This window comes from Rattus norvegicus, chromosome 4, assembly GCF_036323735.1.
Source record: "Rattus norvegicus strain BN/NHsdMcwi chromosome 4, GRCr8, whole genome shotgun sequence".
In the NCBI taxonomy this organism is placed as follows: domain Eukaryota; kingdom Metazoa; phylum Chordata; class Mammalia; order Rodentia; family Muridae; genus Rattus; species Rattus norvegicus.
Genome location: NC_086022.1, coordinates 83467645 through 83483615, shown reverse-complemented (window position 1 = coordinate 83483615; position 15971 = coordinate 83467645). Strand labels below are relative to the sequence as shown.

Genomic DNA, 15971 nt, shown 5'->3' with positions numbered 1-15971 from the left:
GTCTATATATATGTGTGTAACATATGTATGCATGTGTAAAGATATTTTGCAGTGCTTTTAAAAGAACCAGATGCTTCTACTTACTTCTGCCTTTCCTAAGTGCCCACTAGTGGTGGTGATGTCAGGAGCACATGCTGAGTGTACTGAAGGGTCTTCGGAGGTGACACTTCTTCCCTGGGAACTGTGCAGAGATGGGTGGTCAAGGCAGTGTGCTTGGTCCCAGAGCATGGCCCTGCCTGGGAGTCAGTGCCTTCCAGGAAGAGGTCGAGAGCCCTGCAGGTAGTGCAGTGTGGAAAGGAGCGCTAGTGCTTGCACACAGGCTGGTGATCTCTCCCCTTGTATGAAATGTAGAGTCTGGCCTTACACCCCAAGGCAGATAGTTGGTGGGAGGGAGACAAAGTCTTTTCTATATCGCCTCTACTTAAAGGGGACCGTAAAGAACTGGAGATTGGCCTATAGAAATTGTATATACTTAGGTAGCTCAACCCGCCTTTTATATGATTCACACATTTTACACATTTTTGTTGGAAACTAAGACACTGAATGTACTGCCCATTGTGAAAGGCATCATAGTGGATTTTAAAGGGTTTGGGCATCACGGTTAGGAAAACCCTGCTGATTCACGGATCTTCGAGTGTCATGTTTCTGAGCATGGCAGCACTTGTGCTTTCTGACCTGTGTGTCTCCACTGCGCTTTCACCGACATTTTCTCACTGCCTTCCTTTCGCAACCCCTTCTCCAGTCGCAGACCTGCCTGCCACAGCTCCTTGTAGCATTATTACAGTTCCTGGGCACTCTTCATCTTCCTCTTTAAGACAGGAGCTGTGAATGCAGTAAGATTCTCTTACTAGTTATGGGCCTCTCTTTCCCCCTCCCTAGGCGGGGGACAGAAGGAGCAAAGGCACAAGTAGAGAGGGGACATCGGAGTGGAGAGGGGCATCAGTAAGTGTCAGGAAGCGGGAGGCTCTGGAGCACGGCAGCAGAGGCCAGGTTATTTATACCAGAAACTGGATTTCATTTTGCTGAGCGGGGAATCAGTCATTTATTTTAATTCCTACTTCGATAACTATTTTGGAATTCAGAAGAAATCTGTGAAATTGTTGGAGAAATTGGATAGGGGACTCCTCTATGCAGTGGTTTAGAAGTCCTTAAAACTGTGACCTCTGATGACCACCCTGCTCCACTCTGCTTAGTTCAGCGCTGTATTTCTGTGGTTGCTGGTTTTTAAGGACATCCCGCCCGTCAGCTGTCCTGCATGAGTCTTGTCTCTGTGTGTAATCTACCTTAGCACGTTAGAGTTTAAGAGCAGACAGGGACAGAGCTGTTGATTTGCTTTGAGTAGTCGAGAAATAAAATGACTGGGTGAAAGATATGCCAAGTCAGAAAGACAGTAGCCAGCAAGTGCACATCGGCGTGTCCCACAGTCTCTAATTATGAAGAACATCATTGTAAATTTTTATTGAATTGAGACTCTCACAATTTCAAAATGAAGGTTTGGGGCATTTTTTTTGTTTGTTTTTGGGTTTTTGTTTGTTTGGTTTTTTAATAGTGTTAGTTTTGACCCTCAAACTTTGAAAACCAAAAAGATTTCATGTTCTGGTTTTAAAAGTATTGTAGAAAATGAAGATGAGTCATGAAAATATGAAAATATATTGCAGAGAATTTAACACACAAACCATAAAGCACAGTCCTAATCCCAAGAACTAGTGCTGTGAGTACACTGCCTTTCAGACTGTCTGTACAGGGTTTCTAAGGCTGTTGTGTGAAATCTGTCGTATCCTTTACACTTGCATGACTCTTGCACAACCTGTTGTCTTTTAGTATAAATTCTTCATTGGTGGAATTCCATGGCTCCCTTATATAAAGTCCATATACCATTTTGAATATTTTAAAATAATATGCATGTATTTCACACACAGCCTGAAGACACCTATGTGACTGGTAGAGTTTTGGATACCTGGATAAGAGCGTTGAGAGTCGAGGCATCATGGGTGCCTGTTGACATGTGGAACCAAAAGCATGTCGGCTCTGTACCCACCACACAAGCCCCGTAGCCTGAACCCAGCACTCTGTCTTCTGCACCCTGGATGCATGCGGTAAGTTGCTTGGCATCTGAGGAGAGGCGGAGGAGACCCTCCTGGGCCCTGGAGGAGCTGGCCTGAAGCAGCACTGACAGCACTTCCTGGGCTGCAGAGAAATGAGAAGAAAGGTTTTGAGTGACAGTTTTTAAAGCTGTGCTGTCCTCCTGCTCCTTCCTCTGAGATGACTGTGTGTATTAAAGTCACTGTCTCCTTTATGAGGTGACTATGAGGAATGTGATAGCTGGTGTTTTGCTTCCAATCTCTTCCTTACAACACTGCTTTTGTCAGTCTATGCCCCCGTCCCTGTCTTTATGTCGTGTGTGTGTGTGTGTGTGTGTGTGTGTGTGTAATCTAAAAATTTAAGGATGTCCTTTGGATCGACATCCATGCCAAAATCTGTCAGTTCCCACCTATCAGGTCTACAGCTTGGTCGGCCTGTTCCATTCAGTCCTGCTGTCCCACCCTGACACTCTGACAGGACTTGAGCACCATTTCCTGAGCTTTCTGTACCTGCCTATTGCTAGCGCCAAGGCTGTTTCTCTTTCTTTCTTTTTTTTTTTTTTAAATTTATTTATTATCTTTAAGTACACTGTAACTGTCTTCAGACACCAGAAGAGGGCATCAGATTTCATTACAGATGGTTGTAAGCCACCATGTGGTTGCTGGGATTTGAACTCAGAACCTTTGGAAGAGCAGTCAATGCCCTTAACCACTGAGCCATCTCTCCAGCCTGCTGTTTCTCTTTCTAAGAGACACTTCTTTCTCTGTCGGCCTCTCTAAAATAACTTAGAAGATTCCTGAAGAAAAGAAATTCTTTTCAGAGGAACCAGAGGGTCCTACAAGGTGCTCCCAGCAGCAGTACCCAGAAAGGTGAAGCCTTCTAGTGCAAGCTGTCTTTACTAAGGTCAGTCATGTGGTGCTGTTTGCTTTGGGTCAGATCATCTCCAGAGGGCACTTCAGTGGTCAACACAAAAGCGTAAGGAAATGGCTGTAGAGAAGAAAAGGAGAGGCTGTGGAGAGCAGAGAGCTGCCCTGTATTATTTATTTAGCATTTGCTGCTGCATCCTGCATTTCAGCAAATCCATCCATTTGGTCAGCACTTGGCTTTAGAGCAAAGTGACCCTACTGCAATGGAGGATTCAGGTGGAGTGTGTGCCTGTGTGTGAGCTTGTCGTCTCTTGTGACCTGAGGCCTCCAGCCGCTGCTTTCTCATTGGCTGGCTGGCTACATTCTTCTCCCAGTTTGTTACACTAAGGGACATGTCAGGGGATTTGTCATGGTCCCTGAAAAGAAGGGCCCATATCTAAGAAACCATGAGTGAATAGGTAAGGACCTGGGCATTTGACCCAAATCTTTCTGCTTGTCTGTTTTGCTTGTGTGTGTGTTTTGATCTTCAGAAAAAGGGAAATAATTATTGATGAGCCATGAGCCCATTTGCTCTGTGGGCATATTCATTAACGCTGACATCATACTTTGTTTGCACATTTTGTAGCAAAAGGCCTTAAGAAGAATGAATCTCTAGCAGAGCAAGGAACAGGATATAGTTAAGATGTGAGCAATTACTGATAAGCTGTGTAGTGCACCTTACATATGACAGCTTCCTGGCGTTCCAGAAAGGTGTCTGACACCCATGATTCTTCACCCAAAGGACAGAAGCCGTGCTTGATGCTGGGAAAGAGGTTACCATTTCTGTCCCATGTACTATTGGATTCAGAATAAAAAAGCTTTGGGTGCCATCGTCAGAGCGATATAGTTTAGTGGGCAGATGGTGTGAGGCCAACCTTGTCTATCAGTAGAGTCTTCTGCCCATCCTTACTTCAAAACCCTAGAAAGATCCCTCCTGTGAATGGACTACAGCTGTGCTCAGAGCTATGAGATCAGCCATGACCATGGAGGCTCTCCTGTTTCTTGCTGCTGTCTGCTTGCTTCATGAGCAGTATAGCTGTCTCCCAGCTAGCCGGAAGGCCTCAGGACAAAGACCTTGCCTTCGTGTTTTTAACTTATGTTACATTAGAATAAAATCTCTAATCTTAAGTGGGAACTGAGCAAATGTTTTGAGCAGATTGCTGAGCAAATGAATGAAACCTTTTGCCACTGAGCCCTCACTCAGATGTTGTCAAGGAGCTACTCTCCTCGATAAGGAGATAACACAACTGTATAAAACTCAAGGATGTGTTCTGGGCACATTAAAAATAAGAAGGGTAAACAATATGGGTAAAGATATTTTGAGGTTGATATGTTTAATAGAAAAGAATTAGAAATATCCTAAATACATAATGAGATTGGTCAGAGAAAGATAACTCACTGTATTCTGAAGCCTTTAATGATAATGGTTTTGTAGCAGCCAAAAGAAACACACGTGCTAGACCATTACTATGAAAGCCATTCCAAATTATATGCAAGCTCACAGCATGGTGGGAATCCCCCTTGCAAGAGAGAAATAGAAAATTCACCAGAATGTAAACAGGGCTTGTGGTGGATTGTGCATGATTTTTCCATAATGCAGATGCCTTGGAGAGGCCTAAACTACTTCATAATGTGAAACAAGTGTACAGTAGGAGAGAAAAAAATTAATCCTAAACAAGTGTGTCCAGTGTGGACACTTGACAAATGAAACTGGATGGTGGGCACTTGGAGTCTTCTTTTCTGAACTTTTCTAAATGATGGAAATATTTCATAACTAGAACATTTCTAAAAGAGGAACAGTTGTAGGTTAGAGGCAAGGACATATCCACGGTATGAAAAGTCCAGCACCCTCTTGTGGTCTCTGAGGGCATCAGACATGCATACAAGCAAAACATCCATACCCTTAAAAGAAAACAAATGACAGTAGTTTAGGGCTGTTTAAATTAGCAAAATGCCAGGCTGCCAAAGTGATAACTCACGAATACTTAGAATGATTAGACACCAAGTAAAGTTCAGTTATGATCAGTACACTGTGTTGATCGATACACAGAGTTAACACCCTACAGTACTTTATAATACTCCAGGTGTCAGGTAGATTTACTTTAAAAGTAACTCATTTAAAACACCTGGAATCCCCAAATCTCCAGGTGCCACAGGTAGTTTGTTTACTGCCTCACAGTGTGCAGGTGACTCACTGTGACCCACAAACTTGCTGATGAGTGCGGAAATGGCCTTTATGAACTCAGTGCTTACCCCGTCTTCTGTGGCTGAAAGTGTTTCAGGAAGTTGCCCTCCTCTCTGCTGCCCACTTCTCACTGCTCTATCTAAGCATTTCCAACTCTGTTTAGATGGTTGACTTGCCAGGCTTGATGCTACAAGCAGAGACTGTCTTTGTATCTCACCGGAACCGTGGCTGATGTTTTACAGAGGATGAACAAGGAACGTGAAGACACAGTGTGAGGGTATGAGCATGGAGCTCATGTGCTGGTGTGCAAGCATGGAGCTCATGTGCTGGTGTGCAGAAGGAGAGCTGCTCAGGGGGAGGGGGGGCAAGCTCCACTTGCACTGCCACACATATGACGCTCAGACTGCGATATGGACCCAAACTAACGAGATGCAGGGTGGCACCAGTGATAGGAAATTTCAGAAAAAGCAAGATGCTAGGGGCAGAAAGAAGCCAGTTAGTTATCCTTGTGCTGGGCTGGTAGAGGGGACTTGGCTACCAGAGGCACAGGGGGATTTTGGGGAGTTAATGCAATGATTCTGGTTTTTTGTTTGTTTGTTTTGCAAGAGCCACCTGATCTTGTTGGCTAGGTTCTTCAAACTAAATTAAAAAGGGAGTACTTTTATTTTTACCTATGTTCTTTCTTAGTAAAAAGAAGGGACAATCGGGGGGCTGCCAGCGGTTTCTCCTGCTCCTTTAACTATGGTTGCTGTCATACCATTTCTGTCCTATTATTTGTTGGATGTCTATTAAAGAGACACAGTGCTAAATGTTGAAAAGGATTTGTGGAGCATTAGCTAAAGGTCAAGCCTAAGCCAGGAAGGCCATGAGGAGTGCTTCTCCTCCCTTTGGGCTTTAGTCTTCCTCTTTAGTGTGCCCTCAGGTGTGCCCCCATCTTTATGTGGGAGGCTTGACCTCCTAATGCTGCGGCTGAAGCACTTGGGGACCTTTTCAGGCTGGGGCGCTCCACTTGCCCTACTCTGTCCACTTGCAGGAAAGCAGCTTAGGAGGACTTGGAGAGCAGTCACTTCAGAATCTCACCACAACCTCATGTTTACATTTAAGTGGAAAATAATTTTCCAAACAGAAGACAGAAAGTGATCTCATTTCCCAAATGAAGTAAAATGTAAATTTGAAAAGACAAACCGGAATGAATCCCTGCATCTCACCAGCGTTTACTTCTTCTCCTTCTTGGAATTGGAATAACAGTGCTGGGAAATCATCTGCCATTTCCCAACAAATTCAATTTCGATTTAAAAAGCCTGAAGTAGAAAAATTAGAAACCTTTATTCATCTGTCCATGTGCTCTTTTTTAAAAGAATTAGTCTGGTTTATAATACAAATGGGCACATTTATTATAGATTATTAGACTGTAATTAAACTGTGGTTATATGCATATTTGTTTTTTATGCTAGCCTATTGCTTACTCAATTTAATTTTTATTAAGTTGGTCTTTCTTGTTTCTCCTCTTTCTCCCCCAACTGCTCTATAAAGAGCCTGAAGGGACCCTGGCCATTAGGTGACCTGGCCTCTTGATGACAGAGTGGTGTTACTGTTGATTGGCAGCAGAGCCTGGATCTTTGGAATCAGATGGCAGCCCCCATTGCTTTCTGAAAATGTCTGCTTCTTGGTCAGGGAAATTGACAACTGAATAATGAGGAGAACACACTGAGAACTTGGCATTCTAGACAAAGTAGTTTGTTTCCATTGGATGCACTATGCTGAGAATACATGCAAAGCCTTCTTGGTTCCTTGCTAAGGGGTAAGCAATGAACTTGAAGCTGATTAACTGGGTTGTCATCTTAGTTAAAGGACAGTGCTGCTAGCATTCAAGGGGATGTGGGTCAGAAAGCTGATTAGTGATTCTAAAGCAGTTTATGAATATTCTCACTGCTTCACTGCTGCAGAACCTATGAATCCTCCACTACTAATTCTTCAGTTCTAAGCATGTTGACTTGCAACACAGTACATTCCAAAGGATGCAGGGAGGCAGAGCCTAGAAACGTGTGTGTGTGTGTGTGTGTGTGTGTGTGTGTGTGTTAAGAGTGGTGCTTCCAAGCTAGAAGAGGAGGCTTATCCAGAAACAAGCAGCCTTGAACCAAAGCTTGAACTGAAACCTGAGTGAGTCAGCAGGATGTCTAGGTGTCAGGAAGGGCTTTCTAAGTAGGAACTACATGACAAATAAGGACCAGAGGGAGTGTGGAGAAAGCCTGGGAACTTCTGCTAGTGGATATGTTTCAGTCAGTCTAGGGTGGGAAATGAGTAGATTTGTGAGAGATGAGGTCAGACCCAAGGGAGTGAGACAAACTCTTTATTCCATTCCTTCAGTCTAGTATTCCCAAGCTAGCTCAGCATCTGGGTGGAGGTAGGGCTGGGATTGCAAGCTCTCATGACTCTCTGTAAAGTGGTCTTTCTATTCTAACACAGGACGTGTAATTTTTATCCCTGAAGCAGAGAGTACATTCTGGGCCAGGGTTGACCAGTAGGAGGAATTGCAGCCAGCCTGACTGCACACGGCTTTGTCCATGCAGAAATGCCTGTGAGGGTTGCAGAAATCCAACCTGCTTTCTGGTGGCTGCACTGCCTTCTGTAGAGGTTTCCTTTCCACTCTGCATGGGACAGCAGGGTTCTACGTGCCTGCTGAGACAGACCCTGGCTTTAAAAATGCTCCAGCTTTCTTTCTCTGCTGGCTTCTCTCTGAGTGTCCTCTTTCCTAGGAGCTAAAAGTAAGCACAGAGGGAAAGTCACCCATGCAAAAAGGTCTTGAGTGTTTGGGAAGAGTTGGTGGAGTCTCCTGGTTGACTCTAGTGCTTAGCAGGTCTCTAAAGGAGGTCTCTCAGTGAGTCTGCGTAAACGCCTGCTCAGCCGGCTCTGTGGACGGTGGGTTTCAAGTCTCATAGATTTACTGTGGTGACCGTAGCTATGACTGCATCAGAGTGTTAGAATTATGTATTCACGTACACACGTGTAATGCGGGTACATATGGAAAATAGTGTTTTCTGTACATTACTAATCTACCACATCAGAACCATGAGGGATGAAGCCCAGGAACCAATAAGCTTCTGCCAGTAATGTTTTAATAAATTGTTCAAAAATTTGTTGACAAAAACCCGAAATTTGTTGAATATCATTAAAAATTAAACCCTTATATTTAAATGTTTTGTTTCATTTTTAAGGTGTGTGTGTGTGTCTGTCTGTCTGTCTGTGTCTATGTGTCTGTGTGTGCGTCTGTGTGTGTGTCTGTGTCCGGATGCTGCTGCACACCAGGCTGGAAGGATGAATTGGAGCCCAGGCGGGTGGGGTCTGCAGGATCCAGATCCAGCTGGGAGTTGGGGGGCGGGGTTCTCTGAGGATGTTTTAGCTCTTTTATACGACTCAGTGAAATAATTCTTAGATGATCTTTAGTGAAACAACTTGTGTGCATACACTTTATTTGGGGTAGTCGAGCTGTATGTGAACCTTGGAGAGTGCAAAGGCTTTTCAGGGTGAATGTAAGTCATTGGCTAGAGTTTAAAGTACTGGGAATGCCTGATTTGCATGGAGAAGCATTCCAGGAATCCCAGGTAATTACTGGGTGGGTTTGTCTTAGTCAGGGTTTCTATTCCTGCATAAACATCATGACAAGAAAGCAAGTTGGGGAGGAAAGCGTTTATTCTACTTACACATTCATATTACTGTTCATCACCAAAGGAAGTCAGGACTGGAACTCAAGCAGGTCAGGAAGCAGAAGCTGATGCAGAGGCCATGGAGGGATATTACTTACTGCCTTGCTTCCTCTGGCTTGCTCAGCTTGCTCTCCTATAGAACCCAAGACCACCAGCCCAGGGACGGCTCCACCCACAATGGGCTGGGTCCTCCCACCTGGATCACTAGTTGAGAAAATGCTTTACAGCTGGGTCTCATGGGGGAGACATTTCCTCAACTGAGGCTCCTTTCTCTGTGATAACTCCAACTTGTGTCAAGTTGGCACACAAAACCACCTAGTACAGGGTTCTTTACCTTCCTCAGGTAGAGACTATGAGGATTGGGCTCCCCAGACAAGGGCAGAGAAGGGGAAGCCTTGATGGAAAAGGGAGTCCTCCATTTTGCACTCAGCTCAGAGGACCTATCTTGACCTGACCTTGTAGACTGCAACCTTAAATAGCAGGGTTTCCCAACATGTGTGTGTGTGTGTGTGTGTGTGTGTGTGTGTGTGTGTGTGTGTTTATTTTATTTGGGGTGGAGGTTGCAAGGTTAAAGGGTGGATATGAGGGGATGGAGCGTGCATACATGAGAGTACAGGTGCCTGTGGAGTCCAGAAGTGAGTAGCCATCCCAGGGAACTAGAATCATAGGCAGTTGTAAGCCTCCCAGCATGGGTTCTGGGATCCAAACTTGCCTCCTTTGCAGGATCAGTGTGTACATTTGACCTCTGAGCCATTTCTTCAGTCCAGTTAAATCATTTTTGAGAATCTCTTTGTATCAGTACAAGGACTGCCTCATTCTTGCTATAGTTTTGACTTTGCATGTCTCTCCTGCTATTTTAAGGCTTGTTCCCCAGCCTGTGTTGCTCTTGGAAGATGGTGGGACATTTAGTTTGTAGGCCTACTGAAGAGAAAGAATATTAGAACCTCAATCTCTTCTTGTCTCTTTGCCTCCTATTGCTTGGAAGTGAACGGGCATCTCTGACCCTGTGCTTTACCATGACATTCTGTGTCACCACAGGCCCAAAGCAACAGGGACAGATCCATGGGCTGAAACCATGATTCAAATAAACTTTTCTGCCCTTTAAACTAATTTCTCAGATATTTCTGAAATATCACTCACAGTGATTAAAAAACAATACATTTCTATTTGCAGGAATTCTATAATTTAACTGTTATTTTAAATATAGTTTTTTTCTAACTGCATAAACTCAGTTATAGGTTATGAATCAGTAATCATTATTAATTTCTAATATTTTCAATGAACTATGAGCTCAGTGATAGGCTACAAGAAGTCCTGAGTTCAGTCCTTAGTGAGTGTGAAAAAGAGTCAGAGAGGGTAGATAATTAAATATATTTATTTCTTTTTAAAAATTTAAATTTAATTTTATTTGAGCAAATATTTTGCCTGCATGTATGATTGGGTACCACATCTGTGCCTGATATCTGGAGGCCAGCAGGGGGCATCAGATTTCCTAGGGCTGGAGTTACAGATGTTTGTAAGCTGCTGTGCAGGCGCTGAGAATTGAGCAGCCAGTGCTCTTAAGCACCAAACCATCTCCCCAGCCCCAGTTAAAAGTATTACAAGTTGTTGTTTTAAAAAAATCTCAAAGGCATAGCTTAAAATAATACTACGTAAAGTAACTTGTATTAACATCCAACTTCAGAGGCTCTGTATTTCTGAGGGTAAAATCATAGCAGCTGCTTTCCTGTGAATCAAAGCAAGAACCAACACCCAAGTTTGGTGGTTTGATTTTGTTTTTGTCTCTGATTTTGTTTTTGTCTCTGATGTTGCTTAGTTTCTGTTAATGGCAGAAACTTTTTGTTCTTAAATTACACTTTATTGAAAAACATCTAGTTTGGTTTTGGACAATAGATAAGGTGATAGCATAAACAGTGGATTGATTCTTTCTGGAAATAGCCTAATGTTGCTCTCAATGCAGTCTTTTTGCTGGGGAATACTGGCCTGTTTGATTCTTTTTTTTTTCTAGTTAGAAACATTTTACTTAAATGTGTCAAATAAAAACCTACATTTCCAGACCATAAGATGTTAATGCATTCAACAAAAACAGTATTTACTGCTGTGAATTTTACAGAGTAATAATCCAGATCCATTTTGATTAGATGGTTGATGAACTTTCCTAGTTACACTTTACAGACATAACAAATCCCTTATAATAATGTAAACAAAATAACTTTTCCCTAACGGGGGAACTTGAAAACTTCAGTCCATTCTTTCTGGACTTGCACTTCTGTGTGGACTTCCTGATGGGGAATGACTTCTTTTAGGAGATGGAGATCTGGATTTTGATCGGCTGCTTCTTGGTTGTGAAATAGACCTGGATCTTGATCTCGACCTTGAGTGGGATCTCGATCCCATTATAGAACCAGACCTAGATCTTCTGAGTGAAGCTGGTCTTGATCTATGAAGACACGGACCTTGATCGTCGAGGAGATGCTGATCTTGACCTCCTACTGCTGCTCCTACTGTGTGAGCAAGAATATCGCCTTCCCCTGGATAGGGAATGTGGTCTAGATCGTGACCTGCTTCTTCTTCGTCGGCTATAGCGATGACAGTCATAAGCATAATGTCCCTTTTCACCACACTCATAGCATCTATCATTAGGATCAAAGGGACGATGGGCAGGTGGCCTATCAAACCGAGATCTCTGAGGCATGCCTGTTGATAATTCAACCCTCACTCGAGAACCACAAATCACTTTCCCATCCAATCCTCCAACCGCATCCTCTGCATCTCTAGGGTCTTCAAATTCCACAAAGGCAAATCCTGGAGGATTTCTGGCAATCCATACAGTTCTTAAGGGCCCATAGTAACTAAATGCCCTTTCTAACTCTCCTTTACCAGGGCCAGTTCCCAGGTTACCAACATATACCTTGGTTTCTCCGCCATACTGCCCGTAACGTGATACTCGGCCCGCATACTCGGCTCTAGCTTGCAATGCTCACAGCGTGAGTAGCACAGAAGCAGCTACACAACCTCCCCTGCCAGCGATCCCGGCCTGTTTGATTCTTGCTGTCTTCTTACAAACACCATACAGGAATTTTCCAACATTCCATCTCTGCACCCATACAACTAGGACAAATTCTAAGAGCCGAGCCTCTGAGAAACCCTTTCTGGGAACCTTCTCCTCTGCACCAACCTTCCTATGTACTGGCCACCTGTCCATGTTGTCTGTTAACTTTGTAGAAGTCACATGTCCGAGTGGGGTCAGGATCAACGATCTATTTAACATTTGGCTTGGGACTTCAGTGTAACAGGATCCAGCTTGTGACCACAGCTTTTATGTCAGTGAGTTTTTGTTCTACCCCAAGAAAAGTTGGAACAGCATAAGCATGGGCTTCCTAACTGTGGGTCCTGAGTCCCAAGTGCTACTAGGCATTCATGGTGGGCAGTTCACTGTGTAAACTAGTGGACATTTCTTAGAACCACAAAGAACTTTCAACAATTCAAAGTATATTTGAATACCAGTCCTATAGCTTCCTCTGTAAACATTTCAGGGATTTCAAAATTGCTCAATGCCTTCCATTGTGTTCTTTGTATCATTTCCGAGTGATACAAAGAACAGATACTTTCCACAGTTCCTAAGTAGATTTGCTAGATTGCTTCTACTTTAGTTATGTTGCATACTATCATTTACTGTATGTGCCATGCTTGAGAAGTACTATGAAGAGGAAACAAAATCTGTGAGGGCTGAATATTAACCCACCTCTAGGACATTTAAGGGCACATATGTTTGTTGCCACCCCAGGTGTCTCCGTCAGAATCACTGATAAGTGGCAAGGTGAGTACATCTTCTGGCTGGCAGTGTGAATGCTGGCATGAATACCTTTGTATCCAGGAACTCTTACTGTATTATGATGCCTTACTTTTCTCTCTGTGTCCTGGGCTGTCTGCACAGCATTCATAGAAACTGGAGCTGCTCAAGGGCTCACCTTAGGCAGTCTTTTCTGCAATGCTTCCAGAAAGAATCATTCCACCTCCCCTTCCACCCACCCTTTACCCCAGGACCACCTCACTGTAATCCCACAGGGAGCATTGGTCTCCTTTGACTCCAGACTCCAGGGGCAGTGTCATCATCTTTACCCTTCAGTCCAGGCTTGGCCCTTAGTGGATCCTCAGTAAACAGGGTGAAATGAAGACATTGTCCTGTGCAAGTCAACCTTGACGCAAATACGGTTCTGGGGTGCAGTTCTCCAGAACTGTCATTAAAAATATCCATAAATGAATTGGCTTAAATGTCAGATATTTGTTCTCTGATAGTTTTAGAGACTAAGTAGAAACATCAAGGTACAGAGAGGCCATGCTGCCCTGAAGGAGACAGAAAGATGCATTGTTGCAGGTTTTCTCCCAGCTGTTGAAGCTCTTGGTTTTAGATAGCACAACTTAAACTTAACGTGGTTCTCTCCTGAAGCCATAGTTGTGTCCAGATGTCTCCCTTTAATAAGGACACCAGGCATATATGACTATTGGTTCATAGTAGCTCTGCAGCTAAGTAACATATATTTTGAGATATTCAGGCTCAGGAACCAACCGTATAGATCTTGTTGGGAACACTTGAGCCCTGCCATGACCAGCCCAGACTGTTTGGTACTAAGGAAGCCTTTGCCAGGAGTTTCCTGGGTCTTTTTCTTGACAACTTTAGCCATGTTGTGGACAGACTCAGAAGCTCACTAAGAGCATAGGAAATCAGTGTTCAATGGCAAACTCTTAACTAGCATCAGGCATACTTGTGGACAGTGGGGATCTTGTCTCAAGTACCAAACTAAGATTAGGGCCAGAACCCTGAGAGATAGTCAGAGCTGGAAGCTGGGTAGTAATAGAGTCCTTTCACTTCCATTCCACCCTAACCTACTTAGACAACTTCTTCGTGTGCTCTGACGTGCTGTTTCCTGCTGCTGCAGGTACCTCTGCTCCCAAGTCCTACAGCTCAGTGTAAGCTATCCTGAGCCCAGGGCCACGGGACTCTTCAGCCAGCATCCCTCTCTTGCTGGCCAGAGTTTCTCCTGTGCTCCTCGAATGTGTACATACAGCATAGGGGCCCTTGGAAGGAGGCAGGAGGCAGGTATGAGGCCAGACTTGGATCAGAAGCCTGCCAGGATTTACAAATCAGATCTCCTTTGTTCTCTTTGAGGAGTGTCCTAGTCTCTCAAAAGCTTGTCAGGCCTGTCAAAAGACGCTGTGGCAAGTAAACAGCAAATCGTTCTGTGAATGTGAGTAAGGAAGGCACCGCAGCTCAGTAATTACCGTTCTAACAGTCACAGCAATCTCATGCTTTTCCATATTTGATCGAACTTAATACTGACTGCCTCCTCCCTAGTGGCAATACATAAATTAATTAATAGTAGGTTAGATATGAAACTGTGTCTTTCTCTGGGCCATTATTAACTTGTTCTCTGCACCTTTCTTACTTGACTGATAAATTTCCTTTCAGTCTTAGGAATGAGGTTCCTGTCGCCTCTGTGCTGTTGTGAGTGCTGGTATTTTGAGTTTGTACTTCTTTTATTACATTGTGTTTCCTTACTGTAACAAGGTCTTAAGCTCACAAAGATATCACAGCTACTTGCTCTGGGGCAGCTAGTAGATATGAGTTGTCCCACTTTTTCTCGTGAGAGTTGGTTAGCAAGAGAAGGTAGTAATTAAGACGTGGCTCTGGTAAGATTCTAGAACTGAATCTTGCCCTCCTGACTGCCCATCATGTACCCTGGGGCGTGGTGGATGCACTGCCTGTACCTTGGTCTTCTTGTTGGAAAACTGAGTAAGTTCTTTCTACCCCTCGTGTTGTTGTGATGCTTCTGTTGATCATCACACTGCCATTACTATGACAAACATCATATGAGATGACATATAGGGAAAAGTTTATTTTATCTCACAGTTTAAGGGGCTTCAGTTCATGGTAGATGTGTTCTGTTTTGGATCCATGACCATGCAGCCCATTTGGTGGGAGAGTTAATAGAGAATGTCTGTTGACCTAATGGTGGCTGGGAAACAAGAGAAAAAGGGACTGGGGCTCCAACTATCCTCTTTGTGACACCTCAGTTCACTTCCTTCTACCAGGCCCACCTACTGAAAGTCCCAGTACTCTCATTACACCTTAGGCTAGATACCAAACCTTTACAATATGGGCCCATGGAAAACATTCAAGATCCAACTTCAACAATACATACAGTTAACATAAAGCATGTTCTTAGAAATGGAAAATTACATTTAAGAATACCAAATAGAGTATGTTTAGCAGGATGATCATGTCCCTTCGGTCCTGACACAGTACTCATTTGCTTGTCACCCAGTTCCTCCTTATACACACACAATTCTGAGTTCCTAGCTGTACACCAGTCATGGGGTCACTACTGAGAAGCAACATAGGCGGAAAGTGGGGTACACCAATGGGAAAGCAGCCACCTGTGTCCTAAAAATATATTTATCAAGTCTCCCCATTTATGGGGGAAAGGAACTATCAAGAAAGTGCTTGAGAGGCTGTGACAAACACTGTAAGGAGACTAGAAGTGGTAGCAAAGGCTCTCTGTGTCACTGCACATAGACTGCTAGTTCCAAAAGACCTCAGCCTTCTTGTTGGGAATGCCCTGGGTTGTGAGGGCAGTGGGAAGTTGGGGAGAAGCAGCATCTGAAGGTGTGTGAACATTCCACCTCCCTCTTCCTTGCTGTACTGTAGCAAGTATGCCCTAGCCCTGGGTTTTTCCTTGTGTTTTCAGGAGCTCGCTGCATCTACTGACTCTCAGGGTGCAGCGGTGGTTCCTGGAGGGCTTAGGGGTGAGATGTCCTGAATCTCAGGCACAGGCTCACTACCTTAACTGCTGCTGTGCAGCTTTGTGCTCGTGCATCACTACACCCCCCACGCCTCAGCTGCTGCCTGTAAGATAGCATCAGGATGCCCCGTTCAACAGTTTCTGGTTAATGAGTGCTTTCATACACCTACTACAGAGTAAACACTCACCCAACCAAGTTTCCTAGCTCACTGCTCACCTGCTCACCTCCCTCCACCTGCCTTCTTATGGCCTCTTAAGGAATCCCTCTTGTGGCCCTTTGTCCCCTTCGCTT

At 44.1% G+C, this 15971-nt stretch overlaps 1 protein-coding gene and 1 pseudogene across 4 annotated transcripts in view; one reads left to right on the top strand and one right to left on the bottom strand.

Moving 5' to 3' along the window:
* The window catches only part of Jazf1 (JAZF zinc finger 1), a 303737-nt gene that overhangs the window by 30175 nt on the left and 257591 nt on the right, over positions 1–15971 (top strand). The window contains exon 2 of one of the 4 annotated variants that reach the window (XM_039108679.2): positions 1920–2096. The exons of the other annotated variants lie outside the window; for them this stretch is intronic. The gene's annotated coding sequence lies outside the window, so the exon portion shown is untranslated. The remainder of the gene's footprint in view (positions 1–1919; positions 2097–15971) is intronic. 4 annotated transcript variants of the gene reach the window in all.
* Positions 10863–12992, bottom strand: Srsf7-ps5 (serine and arginine rich splicing factor 7, pseudogene 5; annotated as a pseudogene).